This window comes from Pan paniscus, chromosome 11, assembly GCF_029289425.2.
Source record: "Pan paniscus chromosome 11, NHGRI_mPanPan1-v2.0_pri, whole genome shotgun sequence".
In the NCBI taxonomy this organism is placed as follows: domain Eukaryota; kingdom Metazoa; phylum Chordata; class Mammalia; order Primates; family Hominidae; genus Pan; species Pan paniscus.
In genome coordinates, this window is record NC_073260.2 from 4,703,434 (window position 1) to 4,730,987 (window position 27,554).

The 27,554-nt window shown below is 55.0% G+C and overlaps 1 protein-coding gene across 2 annotated transcripts in view; it reads right to left on the minus strand.

Annotated features, from left to right (window-relative positions):
- COL5A1 (collagen type V alpha 1 chain) overlaps positions 1-27,554 on the minus strand; it is a 208,283-nt gene that overhangs the window by 180,128 nt on the left and 601 nt on the right. The gene's annotated exons all lie outside the window — the stretch shown is intronic.

The following is a 27,554-nucleotide window of genomic DNA, read 5'->3' on the forward strand; positions in this document are numbered from 1 at the left end:
TAGTTTAGATGGATGGGTTGGTATATACATGGATATATGGGTAGATTGATGGTATGGATGGACAAGTAGATAGATGGATGGATGGATGCATTGATGGATGAATGGATGGGTAAAGACACCAATACACCTTTGCTGATTTAAACTAAATTTAAGGCACCCAATTTCTTGCTGTTCTCTCTCTCCTGCTACCCTACCTGGTGTTGAGTGATAGCCAAGCTAAATGCCTCACGCAAAGACCAAGATCACACAGTGATCAGGCGTTTGCACATTCTGTTCCTCAGACCTGGAATCCTCCTCTTCCCCCGACTCCCACTCTTGGTGAATTCCTATTCATCTCCTAGACCTCATCTTAGACATTGCTACCTCTGAAAGGGCTCCTTAAGCCTCATGCTGGATCAGTGGCCATCCTATGTGTTTATTCTTATAGCATTAGATTGAACCATGTGAAATGGCCAATGTTTGATCATTCTGGCCTACAGGATAGCAATTTCACATGGATCACAAGATCTTCTGATTGTCCAATCCCAGCAGGACACAGGACTCGAGAGCAGGGACCACACTTCACCTTTTTGCTTCTGACATTTGGGGCTATGACTGACCCAAAGTGCCTGGTACATCCACAACACTGTCAGCTGAAAAGGTGGATGAGCAGGTCTCAACTCCTTCCCACCCCTCACAGCTCTGTGTTCCAACACAACAGACCAGCTCAGCCTCCCTGGTAGGAACAACAGAGGCTGAAGTTTGGGGGAAATGTCATGTTCCAGCAGGGACTGCATAGAAACAAGACACAAAACGCCCTAGGAAGTGAGGGATTTCAGCTCCTTTTCTAGGATGAACAGATCCCTATTGCTCCACAGAGCCCCCTGTCCTAGAGTCAGGCACTTGTCACCCCCTCCCATGAGTGTCTGTGCCTGAGGACTTCCAGGTGAAGGACCTTCAAATCTTGTGTCTGGGCTGGCTTCCTGGGAGGTGGGGCACCTCTAAGCAGAGAATCAGCCAGAAAGGAAGACTGCAAGGATACCTGTGACGTGGAAAGAGATAAGCCTAGCGACAGCAGGTGGCCCTGCTGCTGGACACCAAGGTGAGGCCCTAGTGGGGCAGTGCATGGAGATGGTGCAGTTATGAGTGACAAGTGAGCACCAGGGTGTGGGGTGGTGCTGGCAGGGCTGGAGGTCACCGGCCACACCACCTCCAAGCCATCAACTGCTGAGCACCAGTGACCAAACAGAGCCCATCCCACTGCAAATGCTGTCACATCCTTTGTCCCTCTGACTCCCTGAAGAAGGCCCTGGTGGTCAGCGTTCCACAGCCACTGATCCTGAGAGGGCCTGGAGGCATTTCCAAACCTCCAGTGCCCACCAGATAGGCTAGGGACAGGTGCCATGCATGGCCAGGATGCTGCCAATTGTGAATAAGGTACAATGTGTGTGCATCCATTCCACGGGTGAACATCAAATAACAGGACAGGCACTGAGCCCACAGAAGTTCTGTGCTGGGAAAGTCACCATAAGCAGCTAGATCCAAGGTCCCAGCTCTCAGTCGTATGGTTCCTGGCAATTTCCTTCATGTTCCTCTTTTCTAAAACAAGCTCGTCATTATGCCCGATGACTGAAACATAATGTCTAGAGATCAATGCCAGACCCACAGGAAGTAATCAAAAAATGGTTATGTGTCATCACCCTGTCATCAGCACTGGGGTCATGTCATCCCCATCCTCGAGGAGATGTGAGTTATTTTGCAAAGGCAGCTCAACATGTATACCGTGAAAGAAGAAAATAGTGAATTTAATGAAGGACAAAAATGTTTTACCCTATCGCACAGGTGAAGAAACTGAGTCCCAAAAAGTCTACTCCCCCAAATCTCACAGACTCAGTGCTGAATCAAGGCCAGCCCAGGTTTGTGTCCCCATACCCGCTGGCAGAAGAAAAGGGTCACGATGGACTAGCCACACTCCATCCTCCAGGCACCCCCAGTGAGGGAGCCCCCTGGTAGAGAAAGGACAAACTAGCTTACCCCACCCTGAGGCCAAACAAGAGAGGCAAAGGCCTTGACCTTCACGAGCTCTCAGTCATCCAGGAGAGAGAAGAGGAAGACACATGCCAGGCTGGGACTGTCCCTGGCCAGCCCAACCTGTGTGCCTTTGAGAACGAGTCCCCTGAAGCCTGCTCATGCCCACTGACACCCAAGGCCCAGAGCCTCCCCAAGAAGAGAATTCTCCTTTCTGGACAGACTCGCCTGAGGCCAAAAGCCACTCTCCAGAGAAGAAGGCCATGGGCCTGAGCAGAATGGCCCCAGGAGCCTGTGCTGAGCCCAGGGACCCAGTGCCAGTTTCTCTGCCCCCAGTTTACTAAGTGACACCAGGAGAGGTAGGTACCAGCCTCAGGTTCCCCACCTGTAAAATGAGTGGATGAAGGATGGCAACGACAGTTTCAGTTCTGAGCATCTACAGGAGCACACTCCTATTTTTGGAGCATTACTGAGTGATCATATACAGTCAATCCAGCCTCTGCCTGGGTTGATCTTGTTTCCTGTCTTTGTCCTTTTTTTATTTTTATTTTGTTTTATTTCGAGATGGAGTCTCGCTCTGTCACCCAGGCTGAAGTGCAGTGGTGCGATCTCGGCTCACTGCAACCTCCGCCTCCCGGGTTCAAGCGATTCTCCTGTCTCAGCCTCCCAAGTAGCTGGGACCACAGGCATGTGCCACCACACCAGCTAGTTTTTGTATTTTTAGTAGAGACGGGGTTTCACTATATTGGTCAGGCTGGTCTTGAACTCCTGACCTCAGGTGATCCACCTGCCTTGGCCTCCCAAAGTGCTGGGATTAGAGGCGTGAACCACCATGCCTGGCCTTTTTATTTTTTAAGACCACAAGTTGTTTTAATTGACTAAGTCATTTCAGCCAAAGGCCAGCTGCTTGCTTGCTGGAAAGGTTCTCAGCTCCCAGAGCCGCCAGCCCCACGTCCCTGTCCCTGCTCTGTGTTGTGCACACACAACTGTCCACCTTCCAAAGACCCACCTGCTGAACAACAATGCATTCAACCCCTTTCAAAAGATTCAGGAGAGACCTGCAGCCTGTGCACCCAGCCTCCCACTCTACAGAAACTACACACGAGTCCCAATTTGTATGCATCCCTTTTCAATAATCATAGACAAGCCTAGATTTGTGTGTCTTTTCTTTGAGTAGAGATGGATCCATTACGACGAACATTCTTCATTCTGCTTTGCTTTACTTAACATATCTTGGAGATTGGTGTACCTCAGCAAATGAAAACTTCATCTTCTTAGCTGCTGTGCTTGTTTTGTTCTGCACGGTAACCCACCTAAACGGCTCTCGCCCTTCCAGACAGTGCTGCACAGCGGTTCTCCACACACACGTATATCTGCAGGAAACATTCTGGGAACTGGAGATGCTGGTCAAAGAGTATGTGTGTTTTTGTTTGCTTGTTTGTTTGTTTTGAGACGGAGTCTCTCTCTGTCGCCCAGGCTGGAGTGCAGTGGCATGATCTCGGCTCACTGCAACCTCCGTCTCCAGGGTTCACGTGATTCTCCTGCCTCAGCCTCCTGAGCAGCTGGGATTACAGACGCCCGCCACCACACCTGGCTAGTTTTTGTATTTTCAGCAGAGACAGGGTTCCACCATGTTGGCCAGGCTGGTCTCGAACTCTTGACCTCAAGTGATCTGTCTGCCTCAGCCTCCCAAAGTGCTGGAATTACAGGCGTGAGCCACCGTGCCCAGCTCTAGTTTTTGTATTTTTAGTAGAGATGGAGTTTCATCATGTTGGCCAGGCTGGTCTCGAACTCCTGGGCTCAGTTGATCCACCCTCCTCAGCCTCCCAAAGTGCTGGAATTATAGGCATGAGCCACCATGCCCGGCCAAGTACATGTGTTTTAATGCTTGGATAGATATTGCCAAATGCCTTTCAGAGAAGGCACCATGGGAACACCCACTGCCCCTCACAGGAGCCAGTGTCACAGACTCTCAGCTTCTGTTCTCTGTCCATCTGGCCGAGGGAGCAGTGCCTCTCCCTGGGGATTCACCTCCATTCTCTCCTTGTGAGTAAAGTCTAACATCTTCTCACATGTTTAAAAGTCACCTGTATTTTCCTTCCTGAGAACTCGCCATGTGTGTCGGCCATCTTGGTGTTTGTTTGCTGGACTTTTCTGACTCATCAGTGGGAGTTCCTTGCAGGTCGACCCCCTTTCCGTCAGATAGGTGTAGATTCTCTTCTTACGGTGACCAGTTGTTTTTTTGCTTTTCTTTTGGCCAGACAGAAAATCTTGACTTTTATGGGGTCAAACTGTTTTCTTTTATAACTACAGGGGCTTACGTCATACTCGGAAAGGCTTCCCATCCCAAGACTGTAAAACCTGGCCTCCCATGTTTTCTTCTAGTAGTTTTATGGTTTCATTTTTAAAGTTCGCATCTCAGATCCATCTGGAATGCATTTTGGTAGAAGAGTAGGGCAGGATCCAATCTTTTTTTCCCAGACGGCTTCTGCAACACTCTAGCCCAGTTCAATGATGAATCCTGTCTTTCCCAGCCAACATGACAGGCTGTCTTTACCAAACCCTACATTTCTGCCAGTGCCCTGGCTTTAAAGGGCAAAAGCTCTGCCTTCCCACCAGCTGACTGATTCCCGAGGGTGGGCAGGGGGTCTGCTGCTTGCCCAGCACCCCCAAGATGTTCCCTTCCCCCTGGAGAGCCCAAGAAGGCCTCTAGCACCCTCCGGTGGTGGCAGCTCTGGTGACCCGCCACAGCAAGCTTCCCCAACACCCCTGCCCTTGCAGTATCTAAAAGGGGGAGCCACCCCAATATCCAATAGGCGACACTTTAAATTAGACTTTTGACAGCGGTCGTGAATGAAAGAGAATGCCTGCACTCTAATGTGGCATGACAAAGTCCAAGTCCAAGTCCTCAGGGCAGAGGCCTAGGGATGGTCCAGGCATTCCCCATCCGCCACCACAACGCATTTCCCTCTGTACTTTCTTCTCTGTATTCATAATCTGGGTTTGGGAGAATCTGGGTTTACAGTCATTTTTATTTTCTTCTTTATACTTTTTGGTGTTTTCCAAAATGACTATAATGAAATGTATTATTTTCATTAAAAATAGATATTAAAGAAGGAACTGGAGGAGGAGGAAAATGCTCAAGTGACATTTATCCTCCCCCTTCAAGTGCCCATGGCCTCCCAGCCCTGCCAGGTTGGCCAGGGCGGCCTCCTTGCACCTCCCCAGCAGACTCCCGAGGCCTCTGAACACCTGGGCCACACTCCCTCCCCAAGCCCCAGCCCTTCACCCTCTTAGGCTATCAGGACAGTATGGGGACAGCAGAGAGGAGAAGTGTGCTACATTCTGGGACAGGCCCCCGGCCACCACACACTGACTCCAGGATGAGGAGCCCAGGTGTTCAAAGCCTCAGGGCCAGCCCAGGTCAGGCCAGGCATCCTCTCTTCTTTCTTGGCCCACACGGCCCTCCTTCCAGATAGGGGCTGCGTCCGATGGATGCACCCAGCACAGCAACGTGCAGAGAACAGTTGTTCAGGAAACATCGAACTTCATTTTGGGAACATGGTCTCTTCAACCACCCCCGCAGCAAAGCCACCCACAGGGCCTTTGACATCGTACACGCTCACAGAAATGTGTGGCGAGTTGAATGCAGAGGCAGTATTTTTAGTAAATTTCCAAACATGGAGGCTCACAGAGCAGGCAGTAGCTGGCAGCAAACACTCATCGGTCTCTGCTAACGAGGCAGATGAGGTTCTACTGTGGCTAACAGCCCCAGGTTTAGAGTGACCAACTCTGGTGCAGAACTTGCGGCCCGAGGAAGATGTAATTAACAACAGATTCAGAGCATCGCTTTGCAGCCCAGAGGGTTTCATGCGAGTTAGCCTGTCCCCATCCAAGCTGGCAGCCGTCCACGTCCCCACCTCACTCTAGAGCTGTGAAAGCTGAGGCCGGGAGAGAGATCAGAGGAGAGATATGGGCTGCAGAGCATGAGGGTGGAGAACAACCCCCAGAGGCCCTTCCATCTGGGCTGCTCTCTTAAATCAACCCTCACTTCTACCCTCAGCCTCCCATCACCCAAGGAGCGCGGAATGTCCCCACTGGAGAGATTCAAAGTCCTTGGCAGGCAGCACTGGGCATCTACATAGGGGTCAGGAAGGGTGCTGGGGAGGCCTAGGCCAGCTCCACTGGCACCGGCAGGCCTGAAAACACAGGCTTCAGAGCTTCCCAGGCTGTTAGGAAAGTCAAAGTGGAAAAGAAGGAGGCAGCCGGACTGGGCTGGAAACCAGCTGAGTTGTCAGAGAAGAATGTGCGAAGCCCTCAGCTTGACATATCCCAGGGAGGGTAGCTGCCCTGAGCGGCCTGGAAGTCAGGGCCCTGCCTGGGGGCAGTTATGTGCTGGCCGCGTACACGACTGCAGAGATCAGATCAGGAAGTACTTTCACAAGTGACTAGAAAGAGACCAGACTACCCTCCTTCAGAGGAATTTTTTTTTTTTTTTTTTTTTTTTGGCCAAGATATTGACCAGGCATCACATTTTATGGAGAAAGGCACATACTTAGAGCCCAGTAATTTCATTTGGGCTTAAACTCAGCACAGGGAGGGCTGGATTACGGAAGCCAACAGACAGGCACAGAGTCAGGTTCCCGCCTCTGCGTGAGTAACCGCCCCAGAGAAGGCAGCTTTCAGCATGGAGCACTCACAACACTGGCATCCGTGTCCAGTTGAATGCCATCCTGGGACTCGCCTTAGCATCCTAGAGAACAGAAGCCGCTGGAGGGAAGGGCTGGAAAGGGAAGAAGCGGTCTGAGGAACAGCGAGGTTGGCACTGCTTAAGGAATTCTGGAGCACAGCTGGAAGAGCTCCTGGGAGTCATTTATAGGGTGAGATGATTGATCCCAGAATTAAAGACATTTAGGTTGAAAGGGCCTGGAGAGATTACAGCTAAGAAGGTGCTAGGTGACATCTGGGAAAACTCTCAGGAAGATGCAGTGGGCTGGGCAGGGTTGCATGGGGAGGGGGGTATGGGTGCGGCACAGAGGGGACACTGGCGTCTAAGAGAGCCACCAAGTCTCAGCTCTGCTCCCTATTGGCCAAGTCAACTGGGCACGTCCTCACAGAGTCAGGAGAACCGTACTGACCTCACAGGACTGGTGGGTGGAGTGAAAGTCACCGACAGAAAGCAGTTGGTGCTGGGAGCCATCAGCCCATCCATCAGCATCTGCCCACAGGACTGTAGGCTCCTGCACATCACACACACACCCTGCTGCAAACTGGTCATCTGCCTGGGGACCCCTTGAAAGATCTGGGGTGGTGCAAACAGCTGTGTGAAGCTCAGCAACACATGGCTGAGCCCAGATGAATGTCAGATGTGGGACAATTAGTGAATCCCTGATCCCAAAGATCCCAATCCAAGGAAGGCTGATGGGCAGCTTCCCTGGATGCAGCACCGAGAATAGTGTCCCCGACACTTCCCCAACCAAACTCCCCAGGCCACCCTAGGCAACTCTCAGCTTCCTCTCCCACCCAGCCTCTTTGGGGGTCAGCAAACCCAGCATACCCCACCTCTGCCAGCCAGTGGTGGGTGTGGTAAGCTGAGATCACTCTTCTGGTACCTTCCATCCTCCCCTAAAAGACACCCAGGTGCATGGTTCACAGCTTCTAACATCTGCTCTCCACCCCACTTCAGAGAGCTACTTCAAAACATAGCAATGCTCTGGGCTGTTCAGCACCCTCTGAGTTTACAAAGCACTCACAATTCAACCCAGTGACCATTCACTGAGCACCTCACAGTGGCAGGCACTCTGAGATGCAAGAAGAACTCAAAGAGACCTTGCCTGTTTCTATGGAGATCTAAACTGTGCCTCCTTAGACGCTCACCACAAACCTATGAGGTAGAGAGACATCATCAGCTCCATTTTACACATGAAGAAACTGAGGCACAGAAGAAAGGTAATGGTTTTGAGGTCACACCATGAGTACACTAGTACAACCCAGGCCAAGCCTAGGTTTTCACAATGTCTAGTAGAGCTGGGATGCAATACCCTCCTTAACCTCCAGGGGCACCACTCCCACCACTGGTCTCTAGCTAGACACTGAAGTTTGAGGCTTCGATGTCATGAGCATGAACTAGGGCTTTGGGTTACCACTGTTTACAGTGAATTCTGGCTACTGAGGTGACCTGAAACTAGAAATGCCTAAGACCACATATGCAGCAGCATCTCTATTCCACTGGTTTCTAATAAATTGAAACTTCCTAACTTTTCCTAATAGAATCTGTCTGGGGCATACAGTAGGTGTAGGTGAGTTACCCAGGTAGCGAATCTTCAGAGGACTTTGACAATTCTTTAGGACTCATGGTCCATTTTAAGTGAAAACCAAGAGTAAAACTCTTTCGAGCCTGGTCCTTGGCAAACCTGAGGACTCTCATGGCACATAGAACACATCGTTCTGCTAATAGGATAAAGGGTGGACTTGGAAATCAGGCCTGGGGCACTGCTTCTCTCAGAGTTTGCATTTTTCTTTTCTGAAATGCTGATGGTTTAAAGATGTGGATCGTGGCCCAGGTCCCTGACCCAGGAGGGGTTCTGTGATGCTATCCCAGCTCAGCTCCTGAAACATCTGGTCCATTTCTGCCCCTGGCCCGCCTGCGCCTTATCTGCTATAGCATCTGGCTTGCTGGGCCCCATTTCTCCTTGGCCGTGCGTCGGCTGAAACTAAACAGGCAGCACCTACCTGGCGATAATCCTTCCCTATCACTCTTTCCTTCCCGCAAAAATGGAAAAACTGACTCAGACCAGGGCAGCTCACCCCCTTAAGCAAACAGTGCACACACAGCTGGGTACAGGCTCCAGATCTAATCTGCAGATCTCATCTAGGACGGTACTCGGGGCGCCTGTGGAGCCCACGGCTCTGTGGGCTTTGGAAGAGGCTGCTGAGTGACAGGATCCAAAAGGCCCCGCTCCCTCCTGAGACCCGCCACCAGGGCCATGGTGATGCCAGAGGGCAGGGAGGACAGAGGGTTGTTGGTGGGGTCACCGGACTTCACATTCCTCCTGCTCCTCTCTCTCAGTGCCTATTGCAGGGATGAAGACCCCAAAGAAAAAAAGTGCAACCGTCCCTCAGATAGGGACCAAAACCCCACCTTCCTTGGCTACTTGGCACTCTCGGAAGGCCTGGACTCATATCAGGCATGTTCCCAAGCAGCTGGACAGAATCAAATGCCCACAACTCAAAGGCTTTTTTATGATTATGATTATTATTATTGTTTTGAGATGGAGTCTCTGTCGCCCAGGCTAGAGTGCAGTGGCGCCATCTCGGCTCACTGCAACCTCTGCCGCCCAGGTTCAAGCAATTCTCCTGCCTCAGCCTCCCAAGTAGCTGGGATTACAGGCATGCACCATCACGCCCGGCTAAGTTTTTTGTATTTTTAGTAGAGACAGGGTTTCACCATATTGGCCAGTCTCAAATTCCTGACCTTGTGATCCACCCGCTTCAGCCTCCCAAAGTGCTGGGATTACAGGCCTGAGCCACCACACCCGGCCTCAAAGGCTATTTTAAAGGCCTAACTCTGCCACTTCCTAGCTGCAGGGCCTCTGAGCCTGCTTCTCACCTGTAAAATGGGATGACATCTCCTGCCTTACACAGAGGCCATCGGGATAAAACACAGTGTGAAGGCACTTGGGGTCAGGTCAGAAGAAGACAAGTCCCAGAGAGTCCTACTCTTCACCTGCAGAGAAAAGTCTCAAGCGAACCCCTCCCTCGTATGTCTCATGTGAATTTCTACCTTAACTGACATTTCAGTTTCCGGGCTCCAGAGAGACCTTGAAGAGGGCCAGGATCCCAGAGCCCACCTGGAGCCCAGCAGCCCCTCCCCTCCAGGCCTGGAGCCAGAGCCTCCCAGCTGCTCTCCGCACAACCACAGGGTGCCTGCCCCGCCCCCCGCCACCCTCCAGGGGACAGAAGCCGGGCAGGGTACAAGAGGGGCATCGGCTTCCATTAAGACCCCCGACATGCCTTTAGGCCCACACTGCCCTCGGACTATAGCCCCTCTCCAGGGCCTGCAAATCCTGCTTGAGGGCCAGGCAGCTGTTTGTAATCGGCCAGGCCCTAGCTGCAGGAAGGGGAGGTGGGAGCGTATGCACGTGAAGGGGCCCAGGGCGTGCAAGGACAGGCCCAGCAGGGGCGGGGGGACGTGCAGGGGCGGGGGCACATGCAGGCCTGGCTTGGGCTGCCCCTCCCAGGGCTGTCCCAGCAGAACTGAAGACCCGGGCAGCCAGAAAAGGAAAGAAAGAGGGAGCGGGTGTCTGTACTTCGGAGCTGCTTTCCTTTATCACTGGTGAGCAAGGAGATTTTCAGGGTAATGGTGAAACCTATGGGCTGCGGAGGCCGGGGTCCAGAACCTCCCAGCGTGGGTGCTGCCTGCTCACAGAGGGGCGAGCTGCCCACCACCACGGGTGTAGGGTGAACATTGGTCCTCAGAGCCTGCCCTGGGCAGAAAGCCCCTGCATTAGAAAGCCTGGGACCCCTCCAGCCAACCGAGGCTGAGAAAAGACCCAGTTTTGAACACCGTCCCCTGACGGTGGCAAGAGACGGGCAGGGTTGCTTTCCCCAGCGACAGGACTCCGGGTGCAGTCCGCCATAGCCAGCAGCATCTCCGTGCCCGGCCCATCCCTCGTCAGTGAAGCCCACCCGACAGGCCAGGACTCCCAGGCCTGGTCTCCCCACTCCTCACCAGCCTGTGACACCAGGAACCCACACCCTCTAAGTCTGAGCTTATTCATCTGCAAAACGGCCCCAAGGCCATAAGCCAGGCCACTGACTCTGTGCCCCCTCCCCAGAAGACATCAGAGTCCTCTCCAGGAGTCCAGGCATGTCCTGTCCCAGCCCCTGCCCTTCCCCGTCAGGCCTGGCACCCCCGGGAAAGGAAACTCATCTGGAGAAGCTCCTGGGAATTGAATACAGAGGAAGGTTCCACAGCCCTCACCCCCCATATTATCTATAAACTGCACCCCCTACCCCACCCCCCATATTATCTATAAACTACACCCCCAACCCACCCCCCATATTATCTATAAACTACACCCCCTACACCACCCCATATTATCTATAAACTACACCCCCACCCCACCCCCATATTATCTATAAACTGCACCCCCTACCCCAGCCCCCATATTATCTATAAACTACACCTACACCCCACCCCCATATTATCTATAAACTGCACCCCTCTGCCCCACCCCTATATTATCTATAAATTGCACCCCCTGCCCCGACCCCTATATTATCTATAAACTACACCCCCGCCCCGCCCCCCATATTATCTATAAACTGCACTCCCGCCCCGCCCCCATATTATCTATAAACTGCACCCCCGCCCCGCCCCCATATTATCTATAAACTGCACCCCCGCCCCACCCCCATATTATCTATAAACTGCACGCCCGCCCCGCCCCCATATTATCTATAAACTGCACCCCCGCCCCGCCCCCATATTATCTATAAACTGCACTCCCGCCCCGCCCCCATATTATCTATAAACTGCACGCCCGCCCCGCCCCCATATTATCTATAAACTGCACCCCCGCCCCGCCCCCATATTATCTATAAACTGCACGCCCGCCCCGCCCCCATATTATCTATAAACTGCACGCCCGCCCCGCCCCCATGTTATCTGTAAACTGCACCCCCGCCCCCCCATATTATCTATAAACTGCACCCCCGCCCCGCCCCCCATATTATCTATAAACTGCACGCCCACCCCGCCCCCCATATTATCTATAAACTGCACCCCCGCCCTACCTCCATATTATCTATAAACTGCACCCCCGCCCCGCCCCCATATTATCTATAAACTGCACGCCCGCCCCGCCCCCATATTATCTATAAACTGCACCCCCGCCCCGCCCCCATATTATCTATAAACTGCACCCTGTCCCCACCCCCATATCATCTATAAACTGCATCCCTTCCCCACCCCCATATCATCTATAAACTGCACGCCCGCCCCGCCTCCATATTATCTATAAACTGCACCCCCACCCTGCCCCCATGTTATCTGTAAACTGCACCCCCTGCCCCACCCCCATATCATCTATAAACTGCACCCCCTCACCACCCTCATATTACCTATAAACTGCACCCTGTCCCCACCCCCATATCATCTATAAACTGCACCCCCTCCCCACCCCCATATCATCTATAAACTGCACCCCCACCCTGACCCCCATATTATTAACTACACCCCCTGCCCCACCCCCCATATTATCTATAAACTGCACCCCGTCTCACCCCCCCATATTATCTATAAAGTGCACCCCCTGCCCCGTCCCCCATATTATCTATAAAGTACACCCCCTGCCCTGCAGATTGGAACCTCTGGCCCTTTTGTGCCAACCATTTAGCATCCTCTGAGGTCCCTGGCTGGGCCTGAAGCTGCAAACAGCAGCTTTAGTCCTTCTTTCACACTTTATAAAAGTTACAATTACTGCCTCCCAACCTCCATATTAACAGCCATGTAAAATAACAGCCATCTCTAATAAGAATTATATGATACCATCTGCGACCATCCCAATAAAAGCAGCAGGCATCGTTATCAATACCACGAGTGCACCTGGTGCTTGCACTGCATGGGACGATGTCCTGCACACGGGGCACACCTAGGGCTTTGCATTCACACCAGTATCACTTCCTTAGATCCTCACAGCTGCCAGTCCAGGTAGGTGGTGCTATTGCCTCTGATATGCAGATAAGCTGCCTCAGATCAGAGAGGTTAAGTAACATGTTGGAGATCCCACAGCCAGGAGTTCAAACCTGCTCTCTCGGCCTCTGAAGCTCCCGGTGTCCCTGAGAATCACTGCTTCCCTCCTCATCCCCTGAGCTCTTTTTGCAAAAGTCCAAGAGGTGACTGTGAGCTGGTGATAGGGACAGGCTCTGCAGAAGGACAGAGGGCTGGAGGGAGGCACAGGCCCCCACCCTCCTCTGCTCAGAGTTTCAAAGTGCCCTCAACTGGTCACTGCCACTGCACTGGGCAGGCAGGATGAGGAGCCGCAGGCCCCAGGCTCCCCTACAGACCCTCAGCATCTGAAGCTGCAAGGTGGGGCCCCGGGGCTCCTGCACTTGTCCACTGTGAGGGTCCCAGGCTCCACGCTCCGGCATCCTCTGGCATCCGGTGGTGAGCCCCGCAAAGCCCCACCCTGCAGGAACCTGGACCTGCCCACCCTCCTTTGCTTCCAGTCAATCCCAGAAAACACCAGGCAACTCCGGGCCAGGGTTACAGACCCAGAGAACTCCAACCCTCTGCAAAATGGCAGTGCAGCTGCTGTCTTGGTACCAGCCCTCCGTGCCAGGACATTCAAGGAGGGCAGGACGGGGGAGCCCTGCTGCAGGTGCCAGAGGCTCTGACAAGCCCACGTGCCATAGGACAGCCTGGTGGGCACAGCACCCATGGCACCCTCTGGGTCCTCACCCACAGCCTTCGGGCTGAGTCCAGCCTGGTCACACATTCCTGTCTCCTGTGGCACTTTCACAAGCCCAGCTCAATTCCATGGGCTCAGCAGACTCCTGCAAGTCACCTCATGGGGGCCACCTGTGACCTCTGAACCAATGGCATGCCTGGGACACACAGTAATAGTAATGACCATAGCCAGCTGTGGTGGACCTAGCAGTTTACACATGTGAGTCCTGAGTCCTCTCAGCATGCCTGTGAGACAGGTATTATTCTCATGCCCACTTGACAGATGGGGAAACTGAGGCACAGGAAGGTGCTACGAACTGCCTTAGCAGCACTGAGCTCAGGCTCATGAGGACACTGCACAGCCCAGCTGAGAGGCTAAGGGTATGGGACACAGCCGCCCTGCACCCTCCCGGCTGGGGGCTTCCCCGGGCTCTGTGCTTCTCTGAGCTCCACCTCTGCCTCCCTCGGGTGGGGACTCACCCTCCCTCCCACATCAATGCAGTAAACAGAAAAGCGCAGGCCCTCAAGCCCGAGGCCACCCAGTGCATTCAGATAAACCAGCCCTACAGACGCCGGGCCCAACACAACCCCAGCCCTACAAACCCCTGCCTTATACACACCCAGCCCTACACACCTCCAGCCCTACACACACCAGCCCTATACACCCCCAGCCCTACACACACCAGCCCTACACACACCAGCCCTACACACCACCAGCTCTACAAGCCCCCAGCCCTACACAACACCAGCCCTACACACAGCAGCCCTACACACACCAGCCCTACACACACCAGCCCTACACACCCCCAGCCGTACACACCCCCAGCCCTACACACTCTCAGCCCTATACACCCCAGCCCTACACACTCGCAGCCCTAAACACCACCAGCCCTACACACCCCAGCCCTAGACACCTCCAGCCCTACACACCCCCAGCCCTACACACCTCCAGCCCTACACACACCAGCCCCACACACCACCAGCCCTACAAACCCCGCCCTACACACATGAGGTCTACACACCCCAGCCCTACACACCACAAGCCCTACAAACACCAGCCCTACACACCCCCAGCCCTACACACACCAGCCCTACACACTCTCAGCACTATACACCCAAGCCCTACACACACCAGCCCTACACAGTCTCAGCACTATACACCCCAGCCCTACACACTCCCAGCCCTACACACCCCAGCCCTACACACACCCCAGCCCTACACACCTCCAGCCCTACACACATACAGCCCTAAACACCCCCAGCCCTACACACCTCCAGCCCTACACACACCAGCTCTACACACCTCCAGCCCTATACAACTCCAGGCCTACACACCTCCAGCCCTACACACACCAGCCCTACACACCTCCAGGCCTACACACACCAGCCCTACACACCTCCAGCCCTACATACCCCCAGCCCTACACAACTCCAGCCCTACACACCCCCAGCCCTACACACCCCCACCCCTACACACCCTCAGCCCTACACACTCCCAGCCCTACACACCCCAGCCCTACACACACCCAGCCCTGCACACCTCCAGCCCTACACACACCAGCCCTACACACCTCCAGCCCTACACACACCAGCTCTACACACCTCCAGCCCTACACACACCAGCCCTACACACACCAGCCCTACACACTGTCAGCACTATACACCCCAGCCCTACACGCACCAGCTCTACACATCCCCAGCCCTACACTCCTCCAGCCCTACACACACCAGCCCCACACACCCCCAGCCCTACAAACCCCCAGCCCTACACACCCCCAGCCCTACACACACGAGGTCTACACACCCCAGCCCTACACACCACAAGCCCTACAAACACCAGCCCTACACACCCCCAGCCCTATACACACCAGCCCTACACGCTGTCAGCACTATACACCCCAGCCCTACATACACCAGCCCTACACACTCTCAGCACTATACACCCAAGCCCTACAAATACCAGCCCTACAGTCTCAGCACTATACACCCCAGCCCTACACACTCCCAGCCCTACACACCCCCAGCCCTACACACACCCCAGCCCTACACTCCTCCAGCCCTACACACCTCCAGCCCTAAACACCCCCAGCCCTACAAACCTCCAGCCCTACACACCTCCAGCCCTACACACACCAGCTCTACACACCTCCAGCCCTACACACCTCGAGCCCTACACACACCAGCCCTACACACCTCCAGGCCTACACGCACCAGCCCTACACACCTCCAGGCCTACACGCACCAGCCCTACACACCTCCAGCCCTACACACCCCCAGTCCTACATACCTCCAACCCTACACACCTCCACTCCTACACACCCCCAGCCCTACACACCCTCAGCCCTACACACTCCCAGCCCTACACACCCCCAGTCTTACACACACCCAGCCCTGCACACCTCCAGCCCTACACACACCAGCTCGACACAACTCCAGCCCTACACACCTCCAGCCCTACACACACGAGCCCTATACACCCCCAGCCCTACACACCCCCAGCCCTACACACCCCCAGCCCTACACACCTCCAGCCCTACACACCCCCAGCTCTACACACCCCCAACCCTACACACCCTCAGCCCTACACACCTCCAGCCCTACATACACCAGCCCTACACACCCCCAGCCCTACACACCCTCAGCCCTACACACCCTCAGCCATACAGACACCAGCCCTACAGATGCCTGGCCCTACAGACTCCCAGCCCTACAGACACCCAGCCCTGCACACCCCCAGCCCTACAGATCCCCAGCTTGAGAGACCCCTGACCCTGCAGACACCCCCAGCCCTGCAGAGTCCCCAGCCCTATAGTCCCCTGCCTGAAAGACCCCCAGCCCTGCAGACCACCATCCCTATAGAACCCTGGCCCTACACATCCCCAGCCCTATAAACCTGCAGTCCTACAGATCCCTGGCTCTGCAGAGCCTGGCCCTGTGGACCGAGCACAGTACAGATGGAGGGGAGGTCTGGGTAAGGGGGGGGCCCTTGGGAGACGCACAGACAGCACACGGCCAGCAAGCTGAGGTGAGTTTGGAGTAGGGGTCCTCCTCTTTCGGAGACCGAAATAGTTACCAAAGAATGCAGCTGATGTCAGGGACTGGCTTCAAAATCACCGGGTGCGGGGGTGTGGGCTGGCCTCTGGCTGGAACGGGGTTGGCTGTGGGCTGGTCCCTGTGGCCCCGGGCAGAACACGACCTTTGCTGCACTGTGTCTGAGCCTTCCCATAATAAGAACAACATCAACAACAGCAGAATCTCATGGCCAAACCCATGGGAAACCCCTTCTCTGGAAGCTCACCCCCACCCCCAGGGTCTCCCTGCTCCCTAAGACCTGCCAGATAGTGGGGTCTTTGCTTTGGAGATGAGTGAGTGCCGCTGCCAGGTGTGCAGGGGAAGAGCACCATGGGTGCTTTGTGAAGCGGGGACCACCATAAAGAAAGCGGGAGGTTCCTGAGAGGGGTGGAGGAACAGCTACACCCTCCTCTCCTCTCTCCAGCGCTTCTCCCCTGGCAGGTGCCCTCCCCACCCCACGACCACCATTAATGCTGAAATCCAAGACCCTGGGCTCGAGGACGCAGAACGACTCGTGGTTTGCAAAGTGTGGCACCCCCAGACGCCCCAGCATCCGCGTGGTCTGGGAACTTACTTCGTTAGAAATGCAGTTTCCTGGGCCCACCCCAGGCCTCCTGAGTCAGAAACAATCTGTGCCTTAAGAGAGGCCTCGGGGGGATTCTGGGGCCTGGTGAAGTTTGGGAACTGCTGTTCTACACCATGAGGAGAAACGCTGGACCCGGCCTAAGAAGAGGCCCTCCCTCCTGTCTGACAATGAGCCATGAGAAGGCCATGGGGTGGGGCCATGGAATCTCACCTTTGCTTCCTCTATCCCACGATTCCTGCAGCCTCTGGGCTGGGTCAGTCTTTTTGGTGGGGGCTGTCCCGTGCACTGTGGGGTGCAGAGCAGCATCCTCGGACTCCCCCAACTACAGGCCGATAGCCCTGCCCCCACCCCAGGTGCGACAATCAGAAAACATCTCCAGACATTGCCACATGTCCCCAAATGGCCTGGGCTGAGAAGCCATGATGTCCACCTGTTTCAGGGGCAGGAGGATGACACTGGCATCCCTGGCAGGACAGTCGCTCCCCTGCCCTCCCACCCCCTCTCCCTCTCCCGATGGCTCCACCTGGGGCATCTCCTTGCCCCACGCAGCAGAGCCGTGTTACACTGGCTCTGCCTGCTGTCACCAGCTCACTGTTACCGCCACACCGGCCCAAGGACGCCCTGTGTGTTCTCAACCTTCAGCTGAGTATCTCCACTGCTCAAGCAGTACTTTTTGACCTAGAAGACCATTACTGAGACCTATGACCCTAAATAGCATGAATAATAATTACCTAGAAAGCTCTTACAATCGCAGTCAGAAATCGTTCCCTACCCTTCCCTCGAGAACGCCCTTCACCCCACCTCGACCGCGGGAACACTCTGTAGCCAAAGGCTCTGAGAAGAGTCAGTGTCACTTTCTCCTTCTTTCCTTTAGTACCTCTGGGAGTCACCACCCCTCCTTAGAAAGAAGGAAGGGGAACGTCCACAGGAAGGTGGACACGGGATTCTTTCTCCTCACTCTCCTTTCCCCAGGGGAAGAGCAGAGAAATAGCACGGGAAGAGGATTTCAGATCATCCCCAAAGAAAGAAAACAAAACAAAAAATCGAGGGAAGAAAACCAGCAGCAAAGACAGATCCTGGGAATGTCCCTGATGGACACAGTGGTGGGAAGGCAGAGGACCCGAGAAAAGTCCCCCCAGGGGCCCCTCTGTCCCGCGCCTGCCATCGCACCTGCACCCACCCACCGTGCAGAGCCCACGGGCAATGGGCCGGCTCTCCCCACACCCAGGCTTGCCTGTCACCCCCACAACAGGCCCCAGTGACTGACCTAAGTGTGTGCTGAGGATGCAGATGGCTGGGCCTCTGTCCTCCAGAAGAAAGACGAAACTACAGCTGGAAAAGCTGAGACCATCGTGCTCTCTGGTGTACATTTTTATTTTTATTTTTATTTTTTTTTAGACAGGGTCTCACTCTGTCACCCAGGCTACAGTGCAGTGGCACAAACACAGCTCACTGCAGCCTCAGCCTCCCTGGCTCAAGTGATCCTCCCACCTCAGCCTCTCAAGTAGCTGGGACCACAAGCACGCACCACCACACCTGGCTAATTGTTTCTGAAATTTCTGTAGAGGTGGTGCCCAGTAATGGTATTGTTGGGTCAAATGGTGTTTCTGGTTCTAGATCCTTGAGGAATCGCCACACTGTTTTTATGTCATTTTGTGGCATTTATTTTAAAAATAAAGAGGCCACCAGATGGTGCCCAGGCTTGATGTGCATTTTTATGTATCTGAAAGGAAGAAGGAGAAACCAAGGCAGAGGCTTCAGGTACGCACTGTTGCCTGGGGCCATGGCTCCCCTTCTGAAGCACTGGGACCCAGCTGCCATGGAGGCCGGCCCCAGCAAATAAACAGGAGGGAGCGGAGCCACACTGCCCTCACCTGGCCTTGAGAATGGACAGAGGCTGCTTGCGTCCATACATGTGACTGTACGGACCTGCACCAAGATGCAGGCCGTGTGACCACTGGGATGTGGAGGGTGGTTTTCATCCCCTTGTGCCAGCTGGACTCAAGGAGCTAGACTGGCACATCTGCAGAATGGGCCGATCCCACCTGGCACGAAGGGCGGGTTTGAGGATCACAGGTGCTGACGGGAGCACCCTCAGAGCAGGGTCCAGTGTAAATATGAAAATATGAACAAGAGCCAGAGGAAGAACACGCATGGGAACATGCCCTCTGCATCCACCAATGGGAGCCTGCCTTCAGACGCATGCACCCCAAAGGGCTGGCCCTGGAGAAGCAGGCTGGTCTCTGACTGGCCACCGCTCCATGGGGCTGGCAGGTGCCTCCCTCGACTGGCCTTGGCCACACCCCACTCCCACTTCTACTGCACCTCACTGGGTAAAACCACCTGTTCAGATGGCTGACTCCCCCACCTCAGCGGAAGACCCAGTAGGGCACAGACGGCTCGCCTATCGCTCACCTGTGCCCCCCGCACAGGTCCGTCTCATGTTACGGGTCCATAAATGCTGCCAAGCAAACCTGCTGACACACCCAATGTCTTTGCATATGGACCTCATCTGTTCCCTCTGTACGCACACAGGGGAAAGAGTGCTGGTCCCCCAGGCCACCCGCCAGCAGAATGGAAGACAGTCGCTTCCAATGGAAGACGGTTACAACGCTCACGTGTTCTCACTGGGAGATCACTGTTTCCCAATGCAAGGGTCAGAGTTTTTCAACTTAAGTCACTCCTGCTACATACACACATTTAAAAAAATTTTTTTTATTATACTTTAAGTTCTGGGATACATGTACAGAACGCGCAGGTTTGTTACACGGGTATACACATGCCATGGTGGTTTGCTGCACCCATTAACCTGTCATCTACATTAGGTATTTCTCCTAATGCTCTCCCTCCCCTAGTCCCCCACCCCCCAACAGGCCCCGGTGTGTGATGTTCCCCTCCCTGTGTCCATGTGTTCTCATTGTTCAATCCCCACTTATAAGTGAGAACATGCGGTGTTTGGTTTTCTGTTCCTGTGACAGTTTGCTGAGAATGATGGTTTCCAGCTTCATCCATGTCCCTGCAAAGGACATGAACTACCCTTTTTTATGGCTGCATAGTATTCCATGATATATATGTGCCATATTTTCTTTATCCAATCTATCATTGATGGGCATTTGGGTTGGTTGCAAGTCTTTGCTATTGTGAACAGTGCCGCAATAAACATACGTGTGCATTTCTCTTTATAGTAGGATGATTTATAATCCTTTGGGTATATACCCAGTAATGGGATCACCAGGTCAAATGGTATTTCTAGTTCTAGATCCTTGAGGAATCACCACACTGTTTTTATGTCATTTTGTGGCATTTATTTACAAAAAAAAAAAAAAAAAAAAAAAAGAGGCCACCAGAAACCCTATTGCCGAGGTCCTGGCAAGGAAGAAAAGGACAGAAGAGCAAATTTCCCTACAAGAACACGGGTCTAGGAAACAGAAAATAAAGGAAGCTTCCATTTCATGGGCAGAGACATCTCGGCAAATAGGCTGAGCCCATGTCCCCAGAGCTCTGAGTAAGTAAATTTTGAGAAAAGTGGGTCAGGCTGTGGTTCCATTTCTTAGGTCTGAGTCACCAAAGGATGGTGACATTTACTGCTAATATGAGGTTATTACCTAGTTTGAGATTCCTCCAGAAAAACTCCTCTGCTGATAGGAAGCTGAGGGTGTGACGGCTCGGACTATCTGACATGGATAACTCAAAGTGACCCGCACCCCTCCACTGAGCATCCAGCCACCAATTCATTCATTCCACGGTCTTCTCTCCAGTGGCCTGGGGCTGGGCTGGCACAAAAACAACATCTGAGATGGCAAAGCTCCCCCCACACCCCGCCCGCACCAACTTCACCCACCCCTGCCTGGAACACCTCCTTTCAGTGATCAGCCACCACTCACCGCCATCACATCACAGAGACAGAACAGAGGCCTGCAGCTGGGAGGTGCACAGGTCCATCCACCTCCTGGACCTCCGTTCCTTGTAAAGAGCAAGTGGCCAGAGGAGGCAGGGGAGGGCCACTCTGCGGGCTGAACTTGGCCTGGCCCGCGACTGCCCAAGGATGCACCTTCCTGGCTCAGGCTCAGAGCCTCAGAGGCAGCGAGCAGTGAGCGATCCGCTGAACTGACCACTGGTGCTTACTGCCTTACCTCTTCTCCTGCTTACCCAGTGAGGGAAGCAGCAGTGTGACTCCACACAGGATGGCAAGGGAGCACGCACAGGCCAGCGAGTAGAGGGCCCCAAACCACCTCACAGCCTCCTGCTGCACTGGGGCCCCTGGTGGCAAGGGCGGTAATGGGGTCTTACTCTGTGCTTTATATGAGTAATACATTAGACATCACTAAAACCCTACTGTAGTTACAGTCACCACCCCCTTCTTACAGATGGGGAAAGTGAGGCACGGGGTGGGAAAATGCACTGCTGGTAGACACTGGAGCCAGGATAGGAATCCAGGAGTCTTGCCGGCTGCCTGTCCTTTGCCAGCAGGCCACCCTGGTCCCTATGCCATGTCCTGGTGGCTGCAGTCCTGCAGTCCTGCCTATGAGCAGAGCTGTATTAGTCAGGGTTCCCTTAGAGGGAGAGAACTAATAGGAATAGAAATAATAGAAATATATGTATATATATAATGTATATATATATGGGAGTTTATTAAGTACTGACTTACACAATCACAAGGTCCCACCACAATAGGCTGTCTGCAAGCTGAGCAGCAAGGAGAGCCAGTCCGAGTCCCAAACCTGAAGAACTTGGAGTCCGATGTTCGAGGGCAGGAAGCGTCCAGCACAGGAGAAAGATGTAGGCTGGGAGGCTGGGCCAGTCTCGTCTCTTCACGTTTTTCTGCCTGCTCTACCCCTGCTAGCGGCTGATTAGATTGTGCCCTCCCGATTAACGGTGGGTCTGCCTTCCCCAGCCCACTGATTCAAACGTTAATCTCCTTTGGCAACACTCTCATAGACACACGCAGGATTAATATTTGTATCCTTCAATCCAATCAAATTGACACTCAGTAGTAACCACCACAAGGGCCGCTGTGGGCTCCGCCTGCAGGATCGAGGCACATCCACCAGCCAGGCCAGAAACTTTAAAACCGACACTTGGCAAAGCACTGAGAGAGAGCAGACGAGTCAATTATATGGGAGAATGTAAATAGAGGAGAAGCGGGAGCCATAATGTAACATCGCCCTCCCGGGAGTTTAAAAAGACATGAAATTGTCGGATCCAGCTGGACCCGGCTTGCCCTGCGGCAGAACCCACAGCCTCATGCTCAACCGGCAGGTTCCACGTGCCATCTCCTCCTCTCCCGTCCAGCTGGGGCCGGGTCACGGTAAGGAAAGAAACGTCACCCTGCCACGAGCTCCTCAAACACACCAGGCCCTGCACGTGAAGTCAGCCAGGGACACCCATGTGAACGCAGGTACATGTGCAAGGATGCGCATGCATGCACACTCAAACACACATGTATACCCACAAACACATGTGTGCAGGCAGATCGCGGGGAGACATACACATTGTACACACGTGCACACGGCCTGACACACACACACACACGCACACATGACACACATACAAACGCACACATGAGTGCAAACCCTGGAATTGGCTTCTAAAGCTTTTCACGTGCATCACACCCCACGGCCTGGACAATGACCCCATGAGGTTCGGTGGGAAAGCAAAGAACCGAGGCCAAGGAAGGCAAGGGGGCAGCAGAGACCAGTTAAGCGGGCAACAGCAGAGCCCCAGGGGTCTCAGCAGGGCCAGGCCCCACACAGGCACACCTCCCTCGCCTGTGCTTCTGGGAGCTAAAGAGGGCTGTGGGAACACTGCTCTTTCCTCCTGCAAAACCACCACTGAAGATGGGGGCGATGGTAACGCCCCCACACAGCCAGTGCCGAGTACAGGTCAGGCAGCCTGCAAAGCTTCTCACAGGTGTGGCCTCAATCAATCTTCACAACCATGCCTCAAAGCAAGAAATGTGGTTCTCCCCATGTTCACGAGGGGAAGCTGAGGTGCAGTGACTTGTCCTCCCCCAGCCCATCCGACAGCCCCTCAGAGGCAAGGAAACTCAGCTCCAGCCTCACACCGACCTTGCTGGCCTGGAGTTCAGTAATCTGATTGCCAAGGAATGTCCCCTCCCACATCAGACCACCTGTCACCCAGCACAGGTACCCAAAATCACCCCCAGAGGCCCCCACATCCTAATCCACAGCTGTGGAGCTGTCTGCAGAGCTGTGCAGACTGGGCTCACTGTGCCAGGCCAGCAGGGCTCGCCAAAGGGAAACAGGAGGAACGGGGGCAGAGAAAGGGTTAAGGAAGCTGCCAGGATCTGCCACTTCCCTTAGGGGCACTTGTATTCTCCTGGCAAACAGATACTGGGGGCACCTGCCAAGCCCGTGAATGAGGGGCTTTCCAGCCAAGGGAGCCACCCAGGAGAGCTCTGGGACACGGTGTGGAATGTCCTGTCAGAAGGAGGGAAGAGAGCAAGATTAAAGCCAGAGGCGGAGGAGGACCCCACGAAGGAGGGTCATTTCTGCAATAAAAGGAAGGAGAAGAGGAGGAGGGAAGGCCAGTTTCACATCGCCTCCTCCAGGAAGCTCCCCAGCTCTCCCCAGTGCAATTAACCCTCCCAGACTGTCGGATGCAAGACCCAGCACATCCCATGGAGAGCCCTGAGTAAAATTCACAATAGTCTGCCTGTCAGACTGTGAGCTCCTGGAAGGAAACGAGGGGTCCCATCCCATTTGCCTCGGTCTCCCCAAGATAGGCCCGACCCAGGTGAAAAGGCAAAAGCCTTCAGGGTCCAGGCAGGTTATGCTGATGTGCAGAGAGGCCTGGGAAGTGGTGGAGACTGTGGCTGCTGCATCCCTCTTGAAGGCACTGGAGTAAAAAGAGAAGGGATGGAGGGACAAAGGGAAGGAAGGAAGGGGATGGGAGGGAGGGAGGGAGGAAGAGAGGGAGGAAAGAAGGAAGGAGGGAAGGATGGAGGGGGAAGGAGGAAGAAAAGAACTTAAAAGCTGTGTTGGCCAAATGGAATGGCTCTGCTCCCAGGACCCTGTTTGGACTGGGCCCCCAGGCCAGGACTATAGCTCAGGGCCCTGGCCTTCTCCCCGGGGAGAGCTGATAAACCGATGGGAAGTGAGAAGAGGGAACTGTGACAAGTCAAAGAGTGACCATGCCAGGCGGAGGGCCGTTGCTGGCTTAGGGCCCCACAGCAGGAATGGAAGACATCTGCCTACCATCCCTGCCCCCCGACTCCTAGGCTCTGTCCCTTCTCAGGCCCGGGTGAGGGTGCAGTGAGATGGTGCAGCTGATGCTCACCACAGGCCAGGCAAGTGCCAGCCCCTCCATTCCCATGTGTGACTGTCTCCCAAGGCCGTTCCCAGAGCCACGTCACGTGACCGAGCAGGGACAGGTCCTGCACTGTTCCAGATGCAGCTTGGCTCAGGCTTCCATGTGGGTGCCCTCGGGAAGTGTTGGGGACTCATCCTCGCCCTCCAGCAGGGCCGCTCACTGCTCCGCACAGCCCCTACTCCACCTATCAAGGTCTATCTCCCAGGAAGTGGGATGGGGCGGTCCAGGGAGGAGGCAGGGCAGGCAGACAGGCCAGGCAGCGAGAAGGCAGGGCGGGACGGGCAGCACCAGCTGTGTTCGGCTAAGGCGTGGTGGTGGGGAGTCCAGAAATATCTGCAGGGCGGGGTGAAGAGCAGGCTCTGGCCAGCCCCGCAGGAGCAGCCCAGGAGTAACATCACTGGAGAAACCGCTGTGAGCCTGGCACTGGGAGCACGCCCCTGCCTGGGGCTGCGGCACTGCTGGGTGGGCACAGCCCTGGGTAGCAACCAAAACTCCAACCCCTCCGGCAAATCTGGACCAGAGCAGGGAGAGGGCTTGGGGAATTCTTGGGGCTTCTGAGCTCCTCCCACTCACTGCTCTTTTATGGGGAGAGGGAGGGAGGGGGCAGAGGATGGAAAAGGATGTCTTTCCAGCCAACTTGATTGAGTCAGAGGAAATTTAACCATTTGATATCTGTCAAGTCTCACAAAACTTGGCCGACTCTCCCCACAAATTATTGCAAAAAGCAGTCACGTGACTGGAGTCAACCAATGGCGTGTAGAGGAGATGACCTCAATTTCCAAATATTGGGGTCATGTTTCGTTTCCCATACTCTCCTTCCCCGTTACACTGTTCAGCAGCCCCAAATGCAATCTTACTTTTCATTCCTTCACACACTTGGCCAAAAGAAAGCAGGCAAAAGAACTGTGTTCAGAAAACCCTCAGAAAACATCTGGCAGATCCGAAGATGGAGAAGAGAGCAGGCACTTGCTGGTGGCTCCCCACTGCGCCTGCCTCTCCAGTGGACAGCCGCCCCCTCCCCCCCGCGCCTGCATCTCCAGTGGACAGCCGCCCCCTCCCCCCCGCGCCTGCATCTCCAGTGGACAGCCGCCCCCTCCCCGCCACGCCTGCATCTCCAGTGGACAGCCACCCCCTCCCCGCCGCGCCTGCATCTCCAGTGGACAGCCGCCCCCTCCCCCCCGCGCCTGCATCTCCAGTGGACAGCCGCCCCCTCCCCCCCGCGCCTGCATCTCCAGTGGACAGCCGCCCCCTCCCCCGCCGCGCCTGCATCTCCAGTGGACAGCCGCCCCCTCTGGCCATGCTCGAAGGATGACTTCCCAATAGGTCCCACCCTGGGAGGTGGAGAGACGTTGGCAAAACTTACTAAGAAAAGTGGTCTCTCCACATGCTTCTAAAAGTCTGTTCCGACAAAAGCAAAATGTCCAACTCCAGAGCCTGCTGCCCTGGGCCATCCTCACTCCCACTTCCAACGAGCCGCACTTCGATTAGCGAGGGCAACCAGAGAGGGGAAAAGACAGTGTGGAGGTGGGGAGATGGGCAGGGAGGGAAATGGAACCCCAAGCCCGGTCCGGTGCACGGTCCCCAGGCAGTGCCCGGCCCCAGCTGTCTAGGGTGACGATTCCCCTGAAGGACTCCCTCCTGAGTTTCTGGGGAAAAGTCCCCAGAGGCACTGAGACAGGGCCCAGTCCCCTAGCAATGGCACAGTCCCTGACCACACCTTCCTTCTCCTCTCCACTTTTCTGGGGACCTCTGTTGTCCCCTACCTTCAGCTGACCCCTGGAGAAACACAAGCCCAGTTAGCCCAGGGTCAGGAGAGAGTTGGTGGCGGCCCAGGGATGAGATCCCAGGTCCTGGGAGCCAGGCCAAGCTCCTGGCTCCTCCCCCAGAGCCCCAGGGCAGCCCCCACACCCAGACTCCAGCTCATCCAGTTAGCCCAACAAGCACTGATCGTGCCAGGAAAAAAGGAAAAGAGTGTTTTAATTGACAAGCGGAACACGGACAATGATTCTTCCCACTTGTCTTCCAATCGTGAAGCAGAGAGAAGCATTGTTGCTGCCAGGCAGCGGGCTGGTCCAGACGTTCGCTGAGCCCACCGTCCCATCGCTCTGCCCGCCACTTCTCCTGACCTGGCAGCACACAGCTCTGAGCCCCCATCTCCCTGCCTGTCAATAAGGATTCGGGGGACCTTCCAGGGCTGGGGGCTCTGATGTTCGAGAGTCTGTGAAAACCCACCCCGCCGCTAACTACCAAGAGCGATGCCTAGAAAAATTCCCCCGTCAGGAAGCTGCGCCAGGGAGAGTTGAACCCTCGAGAACCCAGGCAGGGACGCAGACAGTCCCCGCCTTGAAGCGCCCTCCCCGCGAAGCAAGTCTCCTTCTAAGGGCTGACCCTTGGCAGAAGGAATCCCACATCTGCATATCATCCCAACCACTCACAGCCCCGCCTGCAAGCCCATCTCTGGCTTTGCTCCACGCATCCCATCTCTCAGCAGCGAATCCAGGAAAAGCTGCCTTCCAGGGATCAAGAAGTTTGGGGGTGGGATTAGGAGCAGGGCTGTCTACCACCCTGCAGGGGTCCCCAGTGCCCCCGAACACTTAGGTGACCAAGGCTGCAGGAAACGCTGTCCCTGGGGAAAGCAGGGAGCCAGCTCAGCCTAGAGTGACAGTGCCTGGGGGAAGTTCAGTGCTGGGGGCCCAGGCTTCTGGGATTCCCCCCATCCCCAGGAGTCCCGGGATTTGAAGGGCTGTAACTCTAGGGGGCGGCCCTGCCCGGTTTGGAGCAGAGGAAGTTCTGCTGTAGGGCTGTGAGGGCCCAAGCTGGGCGCCTGTGATGTGGGACAGAGAAGGAAGGTTTTGGGACAAAAGTTTGCCCGCCTCGTGGACAACCCCTCCTGCTGATCCAGCCCTCGGTCCTTCCTCGGCTCGCGCGACAGCCCCACCCGATCCGCCCGTCTGGGGAGGGGGCGGCGGCGCGCCCGCGGGCATTGTGTCTGCGTGTCGTCATCTCGGGGGGGCCCCCAGCAAATGGCATTCGTGGTCTTGGCCCGTGCATTCCACAGGCCAAGGAAGAAAAGTCCTGCGGGCGAAGGCGCCCGGGGATGACAGC